The sequence below is a fragment of the Mobula birostris genome, chromosome 14 (assembly GCF_030028105.1).
Source record: "Mobula birostris isolate sMobBir1 chromosome 14, sMobBir1.hap1, whole genome shotgun sequence".
Taxonomy (NCBI): Eukaryota; Metazoa; Chordata; class Chondrichthyes; order Myliobatiformes; family Myliobatidae; genus Mobula; species Mobula birostris.
The window spans coordinates 52972008-52987704 of NC_092383.1; positions in this window are offsets into that span (position 1 = coordinate 52972008).

Consider the following 15697-nt stretch of genomic DNA (forward strand, 5'->3'; position numbering starts at 1 on the left):
TAAAGCAAAGTAAGTAGATGCTGAAGGGGGTCTCAAGCAAGCAGGTATTGTAGAAAAGGGTTTGGATTTAAAGTTCAAAACTGAACAAGATGTAAGGGCAGCAAATATTTCCTCCCACCTTATAGATGAAGATTGGTGCTCCTCTGACCTGGGTTCACCTGTGTTGACGTGTGACCAACTTGCAGGAATATTCTTGTGTGGTTTGTCCAGCCCCAGATCTCCAAACACACTATTCATCAATAGGCCTCTGTGAAAATCTCTGGAATTTCTTTTATCATCTTATGACTCAGTGAGTTTAACATCCAACTGTACCTGTGTTACAGGCAGGTTCTTATCACAATGTATCCAGAACCTTTGCTCTGTTTTCTGATAGCTACAGCAAAGAAACCTTGATGCCAGGTTCGAGAGGTGAGAGAGTAACTTGTTGGACAATTTAATAAAGGAGTTGCATTTTTAATAAATTTAACAATAAAGAAAATAACCTTGGAAGTGGTAAGAGTTGGAGAAACTGAAGATATCAGAGTCAGGTTTATTGTCTCTGATATTAGTCATGAAATTTGTTTTGTGACCATACAATGCAGGCATAACAATAACTATAACTTACACTATAAAAAATAATAAGTATTTAATGGTGCAACAGGCCAGATTCAACCTGATTCAAGGTCAGAATAAGAATACTGAAGAATGGGTTCGGTGTCAGGAAAAGAGACAGATTGGCAAGTGTAAAAAACATGCTCTCTTGTCTTATTGCCGGGGAAGGCTATGATCTTACACTTGCAAAAGATAAAAGTAAAAAATATTAAAGGGCAAAGTGCAGTCAAAGTAAATTTATTATATAATGAAGTCCATACGACAGAGGAGCGGAATTGGGCCATCGAGTCTGCTCCACCATTCCATCATGGCTGATTTATTATAACAAATAATAACAAAGGCTGACAAACAACCGATGTGAAAAAGAAGACAAATTGTGCAAATAATAAAAAAGTAAACAAATAAGACTGAGACATGAATTGTAGAGTCCTTGAAAATGATTCTATAGGCTGTGAAGTCAATTCAGTGTTGAGGTGAGTGAAATTTTCCACACTGGTTCAGGAACCTGATGGTTGTTGGGTAATAGCAGTTCCTGAACCTCGTAGTGTGGGACTTAAGGCTCCTGATCTCTTGCCTGATGGTAGTTGTGAGAACAGAGCATGGCCTGGGTGTTGGAAGTCCTTGATGATGGATGCTGCACTCCTGATAAACTCCGATGGATGCACAGTCGAGAGTACCCGGATTGGTTGCATCATTATCTGGTATGGAAAACACCAATGCCCGGAAACAGATATTCACAGTTGTCTTCTTTTGCATATTGTTTGTTTGTCAGTCTTTGTGTGTAATTTCTCACTGATGCTATTGTATTTCCCTGTTCTAATGTGAATTCCTGCAGGAAAATGAATCTCAGGTAAATATATGGTGACATATATGTACTTTGATAATAAATTTACTTTGAACTTTGACACACAATCTTCTAAGAAAGAAGGGGCGCTGTCGTGCCTTGTTTGTGATGGCACTTACATGCTATTCCCAGAACAGATCGTCCGATATGGTAACACCAAGGAATTTGAAGTTACTGACTTATAAGGAGGTAGTTTAAGGAGGCAGTTGCTTCTGAATGGAAACATTATCAGGGTTATATTTGGTCCCCATATGAAGCAGATATAAATAGTTATATATTTCACCCATTATTGTTTTCTTTAAAATATATCTTATAAAATATTAATATCTTATAAAAATATATATATACCTTATTAAAATGTTTCTTTAAGATATACCTCCTTTGTTGAAGGTATCGACTCCTGCAGACTAAAAAATGCTAGGTGGCTCTGCTACTTCACATCACTTGAGTAATTGTTCTTCACCAGCAGGCATTTGTGGTGACTTTGAAAGAGGCAAGAATTACTTGTGTAACTCTCCTTTCGGCTAGCGGTTTAACATAAGGGATGATAGCCCCTCCAGCCTGGCCAAACTTAAGAAATCTCGTTTGGGTGGATGCTGTGTGATGCGTCCCCTGTTACAAATCAGTACCACGAAATAACAAACAGTACACAATATGTGATTAAATGATTGAGGTTTATAATTCTTATGGTTAGTAAAGAAAACAAAAAAAAGGGCCCATTTTCATGAAACAGTCTAATGTGCAACGTTGGAGCTTACTAATAAGGCCGTTCCTCCACCATCGACCTCATCCGATCGTCGCTGACCTTCGAACCTTCGTTCCAAGTCCACTCCATCCAGTGGTCTACCAACTCTCTCCGTTCGCGTCTTCTCTCTTCATCTCTCCCCGGCAAAAGACCGCAAACTCCCGGCTCCCGGACACACAAGAAAGAATAACATCCCGCTCATGGCTAACATGCCCCATTATTTCTAGCCACGACCTAAACAATGCTGCTACAGAGAAACCATTACCCTAGCAGTGGAACATTACAGAGAAGCCATTACATTAGCAGTGAAACCTTACAGCATGTTACACTTGCAAACCCAGTCATGCTGCTTCTCATGTATCAAAGCATAAATATACTGTAGTTGCATGAGAAGGTCATTCGACTTTCCATTTTACATGATCATGGTTTATCATCTACTTACGTCCTCTGATCCCGGCTACATCCTATATTCATTAATCTTTTTTGCATTCGCTGAGTCAAAAATTTCTATTGATCTGCTTAGGATGTGTCCCTTAGTTCTAGACACTCTAGCTTTTGGGAGCTTCCGTCCTCCAGCTAGACGATCTAGTTCCATTAGAATGTTACAAACTTCTAGGAGATCTTTTTTTTATTCTCCTTAAATGAATAAACACCTGAAACGCCAAACCTCTTCTTATACACGAACCGCTATCCTAGAATCAGTCCTGTAAACCCTCATTGCCCTTCCTCCAAGATGAAAGCACCCATCTTCGGGTATGAAAACAAAAGCAAATGGCAAATTCCCAGATGGCAGTCTCACCACTGTTCTATACCACTGCTGCAAGACATCCTTGTCTCCCAAACTCCAATCTACTTGCAATGAAGATCAACATATCAGCTGCCTTCCTAATTGATTGGTGCTCCTTAAGACTTATGTTCAGTGATTCGTGCACAAAATACCTAATCTATCATCATTCAGAAATAATCTGTTTCTAAAACTAAAGTGGAAGCCCACTCATTTATCATGTCAAACAGTGTCTGCATGTGTCTGCCCCGTCACCTAACTTGCATAAATCATACTGGACCTCTTTGCATGCTCCTCACATCTCAAACTCTGCCTCCTTGAGTTTGCATTTAAATCTTCAATTGTTTCTCTATTTCCCAGTTATAACTCCCTCTGTTTCTGGCTATAGGGGCTTGTCAAATGTTTTCACTAACCATTACTTTTCACATACTGTTTTTATAGAAATGTTTGCAGTAGTTTTTTACATCATCTGTGAGCTTGTTCTATTACTCCATTCCCCACCTCCTTAATCTCTTTGTCCTTCTTTGCTGAATTCTAAACTACTCCCAATCCTCAACCCCTTACTTTTCCAGGCATTGTTATGTCTCTTCTTTGAGGTAGGGTTAGGATTGAGCCTTCCTTTGAACATTATTGCTGTTCTCAACCTTTTCTGGTACCTCACCTGTGGCTAACAAAGGGCACAACAGCATGCTGTGATAGATCTCAATCAATTCTGGGTATTGATCTTGCTTTACTCGTTCCAAGTCTGCCACCTTCTCAATATTGACCATGCTCCAGACTATCAAATTACCCTCCCTGAATTCACTAGCTTCCATGTCCTTCTTAGTCAATGCAGATGAGAACGATTCATTTAGGACCTCATCCATTTCATCTGGCTCAACACGCAAGTTACCATTTTTGTCCCTAAGAGTACCCACCCTTCCCTTGATGTTAATATATGTGGAATGCCATGAGATTTTCCTAAACACGAGATTCTGTAGATGCTGGAAATCCAGAGCAACGCACACAAAATGTTAAAAGAACTCAGCAGGTTAGGCAGCATCTATGGAAATGAATAAACACTTGATGTTTCAGGTGTGACCCTTCTTCAGAACTGGAAAGGAAGGGGGAAGATGCCAGAATAGGAAGGTGGGGTGAGGGGAAGGAGGGTGAGCAAGAAGGTGAGAGGTGAAGCCAGGTGGCTGGGCGAGGGAGGAGGAAGTAAGAAGCTGGGAGGTAATGGGTGGAAAAGATAAAGGGCTGGAGAAGGAGGAATCTGAAGGAGAGGAGAGGGGACCATAGGAGAAAGGGAAGGGTCATGGACACCATGGGGAGATGATAGTCAGGTGAGGAAAAGAATTAAAAGACCAAAGTGGGAAATTGAAGAAGGGGAAGGGATAAAAATTATAGGAGGTAGGAGAAATCAATTTTCATACCATGAGGTTGGAGGCTATCTAGACGGAATATGAGGTGTTGCTCCTCCAACGTAAGAGAGACCTCATCATTGCAGAAGAGGATGCCATGGACTGACATGTCAGAATGGGAATAGGAATTAAAATCGTTGGCCATTGGGAAATCTGCTTTTGGCAGATGGAGCAAATGTGCTCGACAGATCAGACACCGATCTACATCAGGTCTCACCAGTGTGGAAGGGGCCACATCGGGAGCACCAATACAATAGATGACCCCCAACAGATTCGCAGGTGAAGTGCTGCCTCACCTGAAGGACCGTCTGGGGCCCTGAATACAGTTGAATGAAAATGTGACTAGACAGGTGTAGCACTTCTGTTGCTTGCAGGAATAAGTGCCAGGAGGTATATTAGTGGGGAGGGATGAATGGTCAAGCGAATCATGGAAGGAGCAATCCGAGCATAAAGTGGAGCATGGGGGAGGGGTGATGAGTTTTGTGGTAGGGTCTCGTAAATCAGAACATGGGGTAGGTGATGTGTTTTGTGGTAGGGTCTCGTAAATCAGAACATGGGGTAGGTGATGTGTTTTGTGGTAGGGTCTCGTAAATCAGAACATGGGGTAGGTGATGTGTTTTGTGGTAGGGTCTCGTAAATCAGAACATGGGGTAGGTGATGTGTTTTGTGGTAGGGTCTCGTAAAGCAGAACATGGGGGGGTGACGTGTTTTGTGTTCGGGTCTCGTAAAGCGGAAGATAGGGGCGAGGTGATGTTTTATGGTAGGGTCCCGTAAAGCGGAACATGCGGACGTGATGTGTTTTGTAGTAGGGTCTCGTCAAGCAGAACATGGGGTGGGGTGAAGTGTATTGTGGTAGGGTCTTGTAAAGCGGAGCACAGGGGTGGAGTAATGTGTTTTGTGGTACGGTCCGGTAAAGCAGAACAGGGGTAGGTGATGTGTTTCGTGGTAGCGTCTCGTAAAGCGTAACATAGGGCTGGGGTGATGTGTTTTGTGGTCAGGTATCGTAAAGCGGAATGAGGGTTGTGCTGTGTTTTGTGCCAGGGTCTCGTAAAACGGAACATTTGGGTGGGGTGATGTGTTTTGTGGTAGGGTCTCATAATGTAGAAAATGGGGGGGTGATGTGTTTTGTGGTAGGGTCTCGTAAAGCAGAACATGGGGGGTGATGTGTTTTGTAGTAGGGTCTCGTAAAACGGAACATTGGGGTGGGGTGATGTGTTTTGTGGTAGGGTCCCGTAAAGTGGAACATGGGGGTGGGGTGATGTGTTTTGTGCTAGGGTCCCGTAAAGCAGAACATGAAGAGGGTCATGTGTTTTGTGGTATGATCCCGTAAAGCGGAATATGGGGCATTGATGTGTTTTGTGGTCAGGTCCCGTAAAACAGAACATGGGGGTGAGGTGATGTGTTTTGTGGTAGGGTCTTGTAAAGCGGATCATGGGGGTGGGGTGATGTGTTTGTGGTAGGGTCCTGTAAAGCAGAACATTGGTGGGGTGAAGTATTTTGTGGTAGGGTCCCGTAAAGCGGAACATGGGGTAGTTGATGTGTTTTGTGGTAGGGTCTCGTAAAGCAGAACATGGGGAGAGGGATAGTGATGTGCTAGTGCCCCGTAAAGCGGAACATGGGGGTGGGGTGATGTGTTTTGTGGTAGGGTCTCGTAAAGCGGAACATGGGGGTGGGGTGATGTGTTTTGTGGGAGGGTCTCGTTAAGTGGAACATGGGGGTGGGGTGATGAGTTTGTGGTAGGGTCCTGTAATGCAGAACATTGGTGCAGTGATGTGTTTTGTGGTAGGGTCCCGTAACGTAGAACGTGGGGGTGGGGTGATGTGTTTTGTGGTATAGTCTCATAAAGCGGAACATGAGGGTGGGGTGATGTGTTTTGTGGTAGGGTCTCGTAACGCGGAACATGGGGGTGTGGTGATGTGTTTTGTGGTAGGGTCCCATAAAGCAGAATATGGGGCGTTGATCTGTTTCGTGGGAAGGTCCCATAAAGCGGAACATGGGGTGGGGTGATGTGGTTGTGGTAGGGTCCCATAACGCGAAACATGAGGGTGGGGTGCTCTGTTTTGTGGTAGGGTCTCGTAAAGTGGAACATGCAGGTAGGGTAATGTGTTTTGTGGTAGGCTCCCATAACACGGAACATGGGGGCAGGGTGATCTGTTTTGTGGTAGGGTCTCGTAAAGCGGAACATGGGTGGGGTGATGTGTTTTGTGGTAGGGTCCTGTAAACTGGAACATATGGAGGTGATGTGTTTTGTGGGAGGGTCTCGTAACGCGGAACACGGGGGTGTGGTGATGTGTTTTGTGGTAGGGTCCCGTAAAGCGGAATATGGGGCGTTGATGTGTTTTGTGGGAGGGTCCCATGTAGCGGAACATGGGGGAGGTGATGTGGTTGTGGTAGGGTACCATAATGCGTAACATGGGGGTGGAGTGATGTGTTTTGTGGTAGGGCCTCGATAAGCGGAACATGGCGGTGGGGTGATATGTTTTGTGGTAGGGTCTCGTAAAGCAGAACATGCAGGTGGGGTGATGTGTTTTGTGGTATTGTCCCGTAAATCAGAATATGAGGGTTGGGTGATGTGTTTTGTGGTAGGGTCCCGTAAAGCGGAACATGGGGGTGAGGTGATGTGGTTTGTGGTAGGGTCCCGTAAAGCGGGACATTGGGGGAGGTGATGTGGTTTGTGGTAGGGTCTCGTAACGTGGAACCTGGAGGGGGTGATGTGTTTTGTGGTAGGGTCCCGTAACGCGGAATATGGGGGTGGGGTAATGTGTTTTGTGCTAGGGTATGTACAGCGGTACATGGGTGGGGTGATGTGTTTTGTGGTAGGGTCTCGTAAAGCAGAATGTGGGGTGTTGATGTGTTTTGTGGGAGGGTCCCCTAAAGCGGAACATGGGGGGGGTGATAAGTTTTGTGCTAGGGTACGTACAGTGGAACATGGGGGGGGTGATGTGTTTTGTGGTTGGGTCTCGTAAAGCGGAAAATGGGGGTTCAGTAAAGTGTTTTGTGCTAGGGTCTCGTAAAGCGGAACATGAGGGTGGGGTGATGTGTTTTGTGGTAGGGTCTCGTAAAGCGGAACATGGGGGTGGGGTGAAGTCTTTTGTGGTAGGGTCCCGTAAAGCGGAACTTGGGCGTGGGGTGGGGTGATGTGTTTTGTGGTAGAGTCTCATAATGTAGAAATTGGGGGGGTGATGTGTTTTGTGGTAGGGTCTCGTAAAGCAGAACATGGGGGGGGTGATGTGTTTTGTAGTAGGGTCTCGTAAAACGGAACATGCATGTGGGGTGATGTGTTTTGTGCTAGGGTCCCGTAAAGCAGAACATGAAGAGGGTGATGTGTTTTGTGGTCAGGTCCCGTAAAACAGAACATGGGGGTGAGGTGATGTGTTTTGTGGTCAGGTCCCGTAAAACAGAACATGGGGGTGAGGTGATGTGTTTTGTGGTCGGGTCCCGTAAAACAGAACATGGGGGTGAGGTGATGTGTTCTGTGGTAGGGTCTCGTAAATCGGAACATGGGGGTGGGGTGATGTGTTCTGTGGTAGGGTCCTGTAAAGCAGAACATTGGTGGGGTGAAGTATTTTGTGGTAGGGTCCCGTAAAGCGGAACATGGGGTGGGGTGATGTGTTTTGTGGGAGGGTCACGTTAAGTGGAACATGGGGGTGGGGTGATGAGTTTGTGGTAGGGTCCTGTAATGCAGAACATTGGTGCAGTGATGTGTTTTGTGGTAGGGTCCCGTAATGTAGAACATGGGGGTGGGGTGATGTGTTTTGTGCTAGGGTCCCGTAAAGCGGAATATGGGGGGGGGGTGATGTATTTTGCGGTAGGGTCTCGTTAAGCGGAACATGGGGGTGGGGTGATGTGTTTTGTGGTACGGTCTCGTAAAGTGGAACATGGGGGTGGGGTGATGTGTTTTGTGGTAGGGTCTCGTAACGCGGAACATGGGGGTGTGGTGATGTGTTTTGTGGTAGGGTCCCGTAAAGCAGAATATGGGGCGTTGATCTGTTTCGTGGGAAGGTCCCATAAAGCGGAACATGGGGTGGGGTGATGTGGTTGTGGTAGGGTACTATAACGCGGAACATGGGGGTGGAGTGATGTGTTTTGTGGTAGGGCCTCGATAAGCGGAACATGGGTGTGGGATGATGTGTTTTGTGGTAGGGTCCCGTAAAGCAGAACATGGGGGGGAGGTGATGTTTTGTGGGAGGGTCCCGTGTAGCGGAACATGGGGGAGGTGATGTGGTTGTGGTAGGGTACTATAACGCGGAACATGGGGGTGGAGTGATGTGTTTTGTGGTAGGGCCTCGATAAGCGGAACATGGGTGTCGGATGATGTGTTTTATGGTAGGGTCCCGTAAAGCGGAACATGGGGTAGGTGATGTGTTTTGTGGTAGGGTCTCGTAAAGCGGAACATGCAGGTGGGATGATGTGTTTTGTGGTAGGCTCCCATAACGCGGAACATGGCGGTGGGGTGATGTGTTTTGTGGTATTGTCCTGTAAAGCAGAATATGGGGCATTGATGTGTTTTGTGGGAGGGTCCCGTAAAGCAGAACATGCAGGTTGGGTGATGTATTTTGTGGTAGGGTCCCGTAATGTGGAACATGAGCATGGGGTGATGTGTTTTGTGGTACGGTCTCGTAAAGTGGAACATGGGGGTGGGGTGATGTGTTTTGTGGTAGGTCTCGTTAAGCGGAACATGGGGGTGGTGATGTGTTTTGTGGTAGGGTCCCGTAAAGCAGAACATGGGGGGGAGGTGATGTTTTGTGGGAGGGTCCCGTGTAGCGGAACATGGGGGAGGTGATGTGGTTGTGGTAGGGTACCATAACGCAGAACATGGGGGTGGAGTGATGTGTTTTGTGGTAGGGCCTCGATAAGCGGAACATGGGGGTGGCGTGATGTGTTTTGTGGTAGGGCCTCGATAAGCGGAACATGGGGGTGAGGTGATGTGGTTTGTGGTAGAGTCTCGTAAAGCGGAACATGGGGGTGGGGTAATGTGTTTTGTGGTAGGGTATGTACAATGGTACATGGGTGGGGTGATGTGTTTTGTGGTAGGGTCTCGTAAAGCGGAATGTGGGGTGTTGATGTGTTTTGTGGGAGGGTCCCGTAAAGCGGAACATGGGGGCGGTGATAAGTTTTGTGCTAGGGTACATACAGTGGAACATGGGGGGGGGTGATGTATTTTGTGGTAGGGTCTCGTTAAGCGGAACATGGAGGTGGGGTGATGTGTTTTGTGGTAGGGTCACGTAAAGCGGAACATGGTGGGGTGATGTGTTTTGTCCATGGTCTCGTAAAGCGGAACATGGGGGTGGGGTGAAGTCTTTTGTGGTAGGGTCCCGTAAAGCGGAACTTGGGCGTGGGGTGGGGTGATGTGTTTTGTGGTAGGGTCTCATAATGTAGAAATTGGGGGGTGATGTGTTTGTAGGAGGGTCTCGTAAAGCAGAACATGGGGGGGGTGATGTGTTTTGTAGTAGGGTCTCGTAAAACGGAACATGCATGTGGGGTGATGTGTTTTATGGTAGGGTCCCATAAAGCGGAACATGGGGTAGGTGATGTGTTTTGTGGTAGGGTCTCGTAAAGCAGAACATGGGGGGAGTGATGTGTTTTGTGGTAGGTCTCGTTAAGCGGAACATGGGGTGGGGTGATGTGTTTGTGGTAGGGTCTTGTAAAGCGGAGCACAGGGGTGGAGTGATGTGTTTGTGGTAGGGTCCTGTAAAGCAGAACATTGGTGGGGTGAAGTATTTTGTGGTAGGGTCGCGTAAAGTGGAACATGGGGTAGTTGATGTGTTTTGTGGTAGGGTCTCGTAAAGTGGAACATGGGGGTGGGGTGATGTGTTTTGTGGTAGGGTCTCGTAACGCGGAACATGGGGGTATGGTGATGTGTTTTGTGGTAGGGTCCCGTAAAGCGGAATATGGGGCGTTGATCTGTTTCGTGGGAAGGTCCCATAAAGCGGAACATGGGGTGGGGTGATGTGGTTGTGGTAGGGTCCCGTAAAGCAGAACATGGGGGGGAGGTGATGTTTTGTGGTAGGGTCTCGTAAAGCGGAACATGCAGGTGGGATGATGTGTTTTGTGGTAGGCTCCCATAACGCGGAACATGGCGGTGGGGTGATGTGTTTTGTGGTATTGTCCCGTAAATCGGAACATGAGGGTGGGGTGATGTGTTTTGTGGTAGGGTCTCGTAAAGCAGAAAATGGGGGTGAGGTGATGTGGTTTGTGGTAGGGTCTCGTAACGCGGAACATGGGGGTGGGGTAATGTGTTTTGTGGTAGGGTATGTACAGCGGTACATGGGTGGGGTGATGTGTTTTGTGGTTGGGTCTCGTAAAGCGGAATGTGGGGTGTTGATGTGTTTTGTGGGAGGGTCCCGTAAAGCTGAACATGGGGGGGGTGATGAGTTTTGTGCTAGGGTATGTACAGCGGAACATGGGGGGGTGATGTGTTTTGTGGTAGGGTCTCGTTAAGCAAAACATGGAGGTGGGGTGATGTGTTTTGTGGTAGGGTCTCGTAAAGCGGAACATGGGGGGGTGATGTGTTTTGTGGTAGGGTCTCATTAAGCGGAACATGGAGGTGGGGTGTTGTGTTTTGTGGTAGGGTCTCGTAAAGCGGAACATGGTGGGGTGATGTGTTTTGTCCATGGTCTCGTAAAGCGGAACATGGGGGTGGGTGATGTGTTTTGTGGTAGGGTCCCGTAACGCGGAACATGGGGGTGGGGTGATGTGTTTTCTGCTAGGGTATGTACAGCGGTACATGGGTGGGGTTGATGTGTTTTGTGCTAGGGTCCCATAAAGTGGAATATGGGGGGGGGGGGGGTGATGTATTTTGTGGTAGGGTCTGGTAAAGTGGAACATGGTGGGGTGACGTGTTTTGTCTATGTTTTCGTAAAGCGGAATATGGGGGTGGGATAATGTGTTTTGTGCTAGGATATGTACAATGGTACATGGGTGGGGTGATGTGTTTTGTGGTAGGGTCTCGTAAAGCGGAAGGTGGAGCGTTGATGTGTTTTGTGGGGGGGTCCCGTAAAGCGGAACATGGGGATGGGCTGATGTGTTTTGTGGTAGGGTACCATAATGCGGAACATGAGGGTGGGGTGATCTGTTTTGAGGTAGGGTCTCGTTAAGCGGAACATGAGGGTGGGGTGATCTGTTTTGTGGTATTGTCCCGTAAAGCGGAACATGGGGTAGGTGATGTGTTTGGTGGTAGGGTCTCGAAAAGCGGAACTTGCAGGTGGGGTGATGTGTTTTGTGGTAGGGTCTCGTAAAGCGGAACACGGGGGGATGATGAGTTTTGTCTATGGTCTCGTAACGCGGAACGTAGGGGTGGGGTGATGTGTTTTGTGGTAGGGTATGTACAGCGGAACATGGGGGGGGTGATGTGTTTTGTGGTAGGGTCTCGTTAGGCAGAACATGGAGGTGGGGTGATGTGTTTTGTGGTAGGGTCCCGTAAAGCGGAACATGGGGGTGGGGTGAAGTCTTTTGTGGTAGGGTCCCGTAAAGCGGAACTTGGGCGTGGGGTGGGGTGATGTGTTTTGTGGTAGGGTGCCGTAACGCAGAACATGAGGGTGGGGTGATGTGTTTTGTGGTAGGGTCTCGTTAAGCTGAACATGGGGGTGGGGTGATGTGTTTTGTGGTTGGGTCTCATAAAGCGAACATCGTGGGGTGGTGTGCTTTGTGATAGGGTCTGATAAAGCAGAACATGGGGGTGGTGATCTCTTTTGTGTTTGGGTCTTGTAAAGCGGCTCATGGGGGTGGGGTGATGTGTTTGTGGTAGGGTCCTGTAAAGCAGAACATTGGTGTAGTGATGTGTTTTGTGGTAGGGTCTTGTAAAGCGGAACATGCACGTGGGGTGATGTGTTTTGTGGTAGGGTCCCGTAACGCGGAACATGAGGGTGGGGTGATCTGTTTTGTGGTAGGGTCTCGTAAAGCAGAACATGAGGGTGAGGTGATCTGTTTTGTGGTCGGGTCTCGTAAAGCAGAACATGAGGGTGGGGTGATCTGTTTTGTGGTATTGTCCCGTAAAGCGGAACATGGGGTAGGTGATGTGTTTTGTGGTAGGATCTCGTAAAGCAGAACATGAGGGTGGGGTGATGTGTTTTGTGGTCGGGCCTCGTAAAGCGGAACATGGGGGGGTTGTGATGTGTTTTGTGGTAGGGTCCCGTAAAACGGATCATGAGAAGAGTGATGTGTTTTGTGGTCGGGTCTCGTAAAGCATAATGTGGTGGTGGGTGATGTGTTTTGTGGTCGGGTCTCGTAAAGCGGAACATGAGGGTGGGGTGATCTGTTTTGTGGTATTGTCCCGTAAAGCAGAATGTGGGGGGTTGATGTGTTTTGTGGGAGGATCCCGTAAAACAGAACATTGGGGTGGGGTGCTGTGTTTTGTGCCAGGGTCTCGTAAAGCGGAACATGGGGGAATGATGTGTTTTGTGGTAGGGTCTCGTAAAGTGGAACATGTGGGGGGTTGATGTGTTTTGTGGTAGGGTCCCGTAAAGTGGAAGATGGGGGTGGGTGATGTGTTTTGTGGTAGGGTGCCGTAAAGTGGAAGATGGGGGTGGGTGATGTGTTTTGTGGTAGGGTCTCGTTAAGCGGAACTTGGGGCTGGGGTGATGTGTTTTGTGGTATTGTCCTGTAAAGCGGAATGTGGGGGGTGATGTGTTTTGTGGTAGGGTCTCGTAAAGCGGAACATGGGGGTGGGGTGATGTGTTTTGTGGTAGAGTCTGAGAAAGCAGAGCATGGGGGTGGGTTGAAGTGTTTTGTGGTAGGGTCTCGTAAAGCGGAACATGCGGGTATGGTGTTGTATTTTGTGGTAGGGTCGCATAACGCGGAACATGAGGGTAAGGTGATGTGTTTTGTGGTAGGCTCCCATAACGCGGAACATGGCGGTGGGGTGATGTGTTTTGTGGTATTGTCCTGTAAAGCAGAATATGGGGCATTGATGTGTTTTGTGGGAGGGTCCCGTAAAGCAGAACATGCAGGTTGGGTGATGTATTTTGTGGTAGGGTCCCGTAATGCGGAACATGAGCATGGGGTGATGTGTTTTGTGGTACGGTCTCGTAAAGTGGAACATGGGGGTGGGGTGATGTGTTTTGTGGTAGGTCTCGTTAAGCGGAACATGGGGGTGGTGATGTGTTTTGTGGTAGGGTCCCGTAAAGTGGAACATGGGGGTGGGGTGATGTGTTTTGTGGTAGGTCTCGTTAAGCGGAACATGGGGGTGGTGATGTGTTTTGTGGTAGGGTCCTGTAAAGCAGAACATGGGGGGGAGGTGATGTTTTGTGGGAGGGTCCCGTGTAGCGGAACATGGGGGAGGTGATGTGGTTGTGGTAGGGTACCATAACGCGGAACATGGGGGTGGAGTGATGTGTTTTGTGGTAGGGCCTCGATAAGCGGAACATGGGGGTGGTGTGATGTGTTTTGTGGTAGGGCCTCGATAAGCGGAACATGGGGGTGGGGTAATGTGTTTTGTGGTAGGGTATGTACAATGGTACATGGGTGGGGTGATGTGTTTTGTGGTAGGGTCTCGTAAAGCGGAATGTGGGGTGTTGATGTGTTTTGTGGGAGGGTCCCGTAAAGCGGAACATGGGGGGGGTGATAAGTTTTGTGCTAGGGTACATACAGTGGAACATGGGGGGTGGTGATGTATTTTGTGGTAGGGTCTCGTTAAGCGGAACATGGAGGTGGGGTGATGTGTTTTGTGGTAGGGTCTCGTAAAGCGGAATATGGTGGGGTGATGTGTTTTGTCCATGGTCTCATAAAGCGGAACATGGGGGTGGTGTGATGTATTTTGTGGTATTGTCCCGTAAAGCGGAACATGGGGTAAGTGATGTGTTTGGTGGTAGGGTCACGTAAAGCGGAACATGAGGGTGTGGTGATGTGTTTTGTCCATGGTCTCGTAAAGCGGAACATGGGGTAGGTGATGTGTTTGGTGGTAGGGTCACGTAAAGCGGAACATGGTGTGGTGATGTGTTTTGTCCATGGTCTCGTAAAGCGGAACATCGGGGTGGGGTGAAGTGTTATGTGGTAGGGTCCCGTAAAGCGGAACATGGGTGTGGGGTGGGGTGATGTGTTTTGTGGTAGGGTCTCATAATGTAGAAAATGGGGGGGTGATGTGTTTTGTGGTAGGGTCTCGTAAAGCAGACATGGGGGGGAGGTGATGTTTTGTGGGAGGGTCCCGTGTAGCGGAACATGGGGGAGGTGATGTGGTTGTGGTAGGGTACCATAACGCGGAACATGGGGGTGGAGTGATGTGTTTTGTGGTAGGGCCTCGATAAGCGGAACATGGGTGTGGGATGATGTGTTTTATGGTAGGGTCCCGTAAAGCGGAACATGCAGGTGGGGTGATATGTTTTGTGGTAGAGTCTCGTAAAGCGGAACATGCAGGTGGGGTGATGTGTTTTGTGGTAGGCTCCCATAACGCGGAACATGAGGGTGGGGTGATGTGTTTTGTGGTATTGTCCCATAAATCGGAACATGAGGGTGGGGTGATGTGTTTTGTGGTAGGGTCCCGTAAAGCGGGACATTGGGGGAGGTGATGTGTTTTGTGGTAGGGTCTCGTAAAGCGGAACATGAGGGGATGATGTGTTTTGTGTTAGGGTATGTACAGCAGTACATGGGTGGGGTGATGTGTTTTCTGGTAGGGTCTCATAAAGCGGAATGTGGGGTGTTGATGTGTTTTTGGGAGGGTCCCGTAAAGCGGAACATGGGGTGGGTGATGAGTTTTGTGCTCGGGTACGTACAGTGGAACATGGGGGGGGGGGTGATGTGTTTTGTGGTAGGGTCTCGTTAAGCGGAACATGGAGGTGGGGTGATGTGTTTTGTGGTAGGGTCTCGTAAAGCGGAACATGGTGGGGTGATGTGTTTTGTCCATGGTCTCATAAAGCGGAACATGGGGGTGGTGTGATGTATTTTGTGGTATTGTCCCGTAAAGCAGAACATGGGGGGTGGGTGATGTGTTTTGTGGTAGGGTCTCGTAACGCGGAACATGGTGGTGGGGTGATGTGTTTTGTGCTAGGTTCCCGTAAAGCGGAATATGGGGGGGGGGGTGATGTATTTTGTGGTAGGGTCTCGTAAAGTGGAACATGGTGGGGTGATGTGTTTTGTCCATGGTCTCGTAAAGCGGAACATGGGGGTGGGATAATGTGTTTTGTGCTAGGATATGTACAATGGTACATGGGTGGGGTGATGTGTTTTGTGGTAGGGTCTCGTAAAGCCGAAGGTGGGGCGTTGATGTGTTTTGTGGGAGGGTCCCGTAAAGCGGAACATGGGGATGGGCTGATGTGTTTTGTGGTAGGGTACCATAACGTGGAACATGAGGGTGGGGTGATCTGTTTTGTGGTAGGGTCTCGTTAAGCGGAAGATGG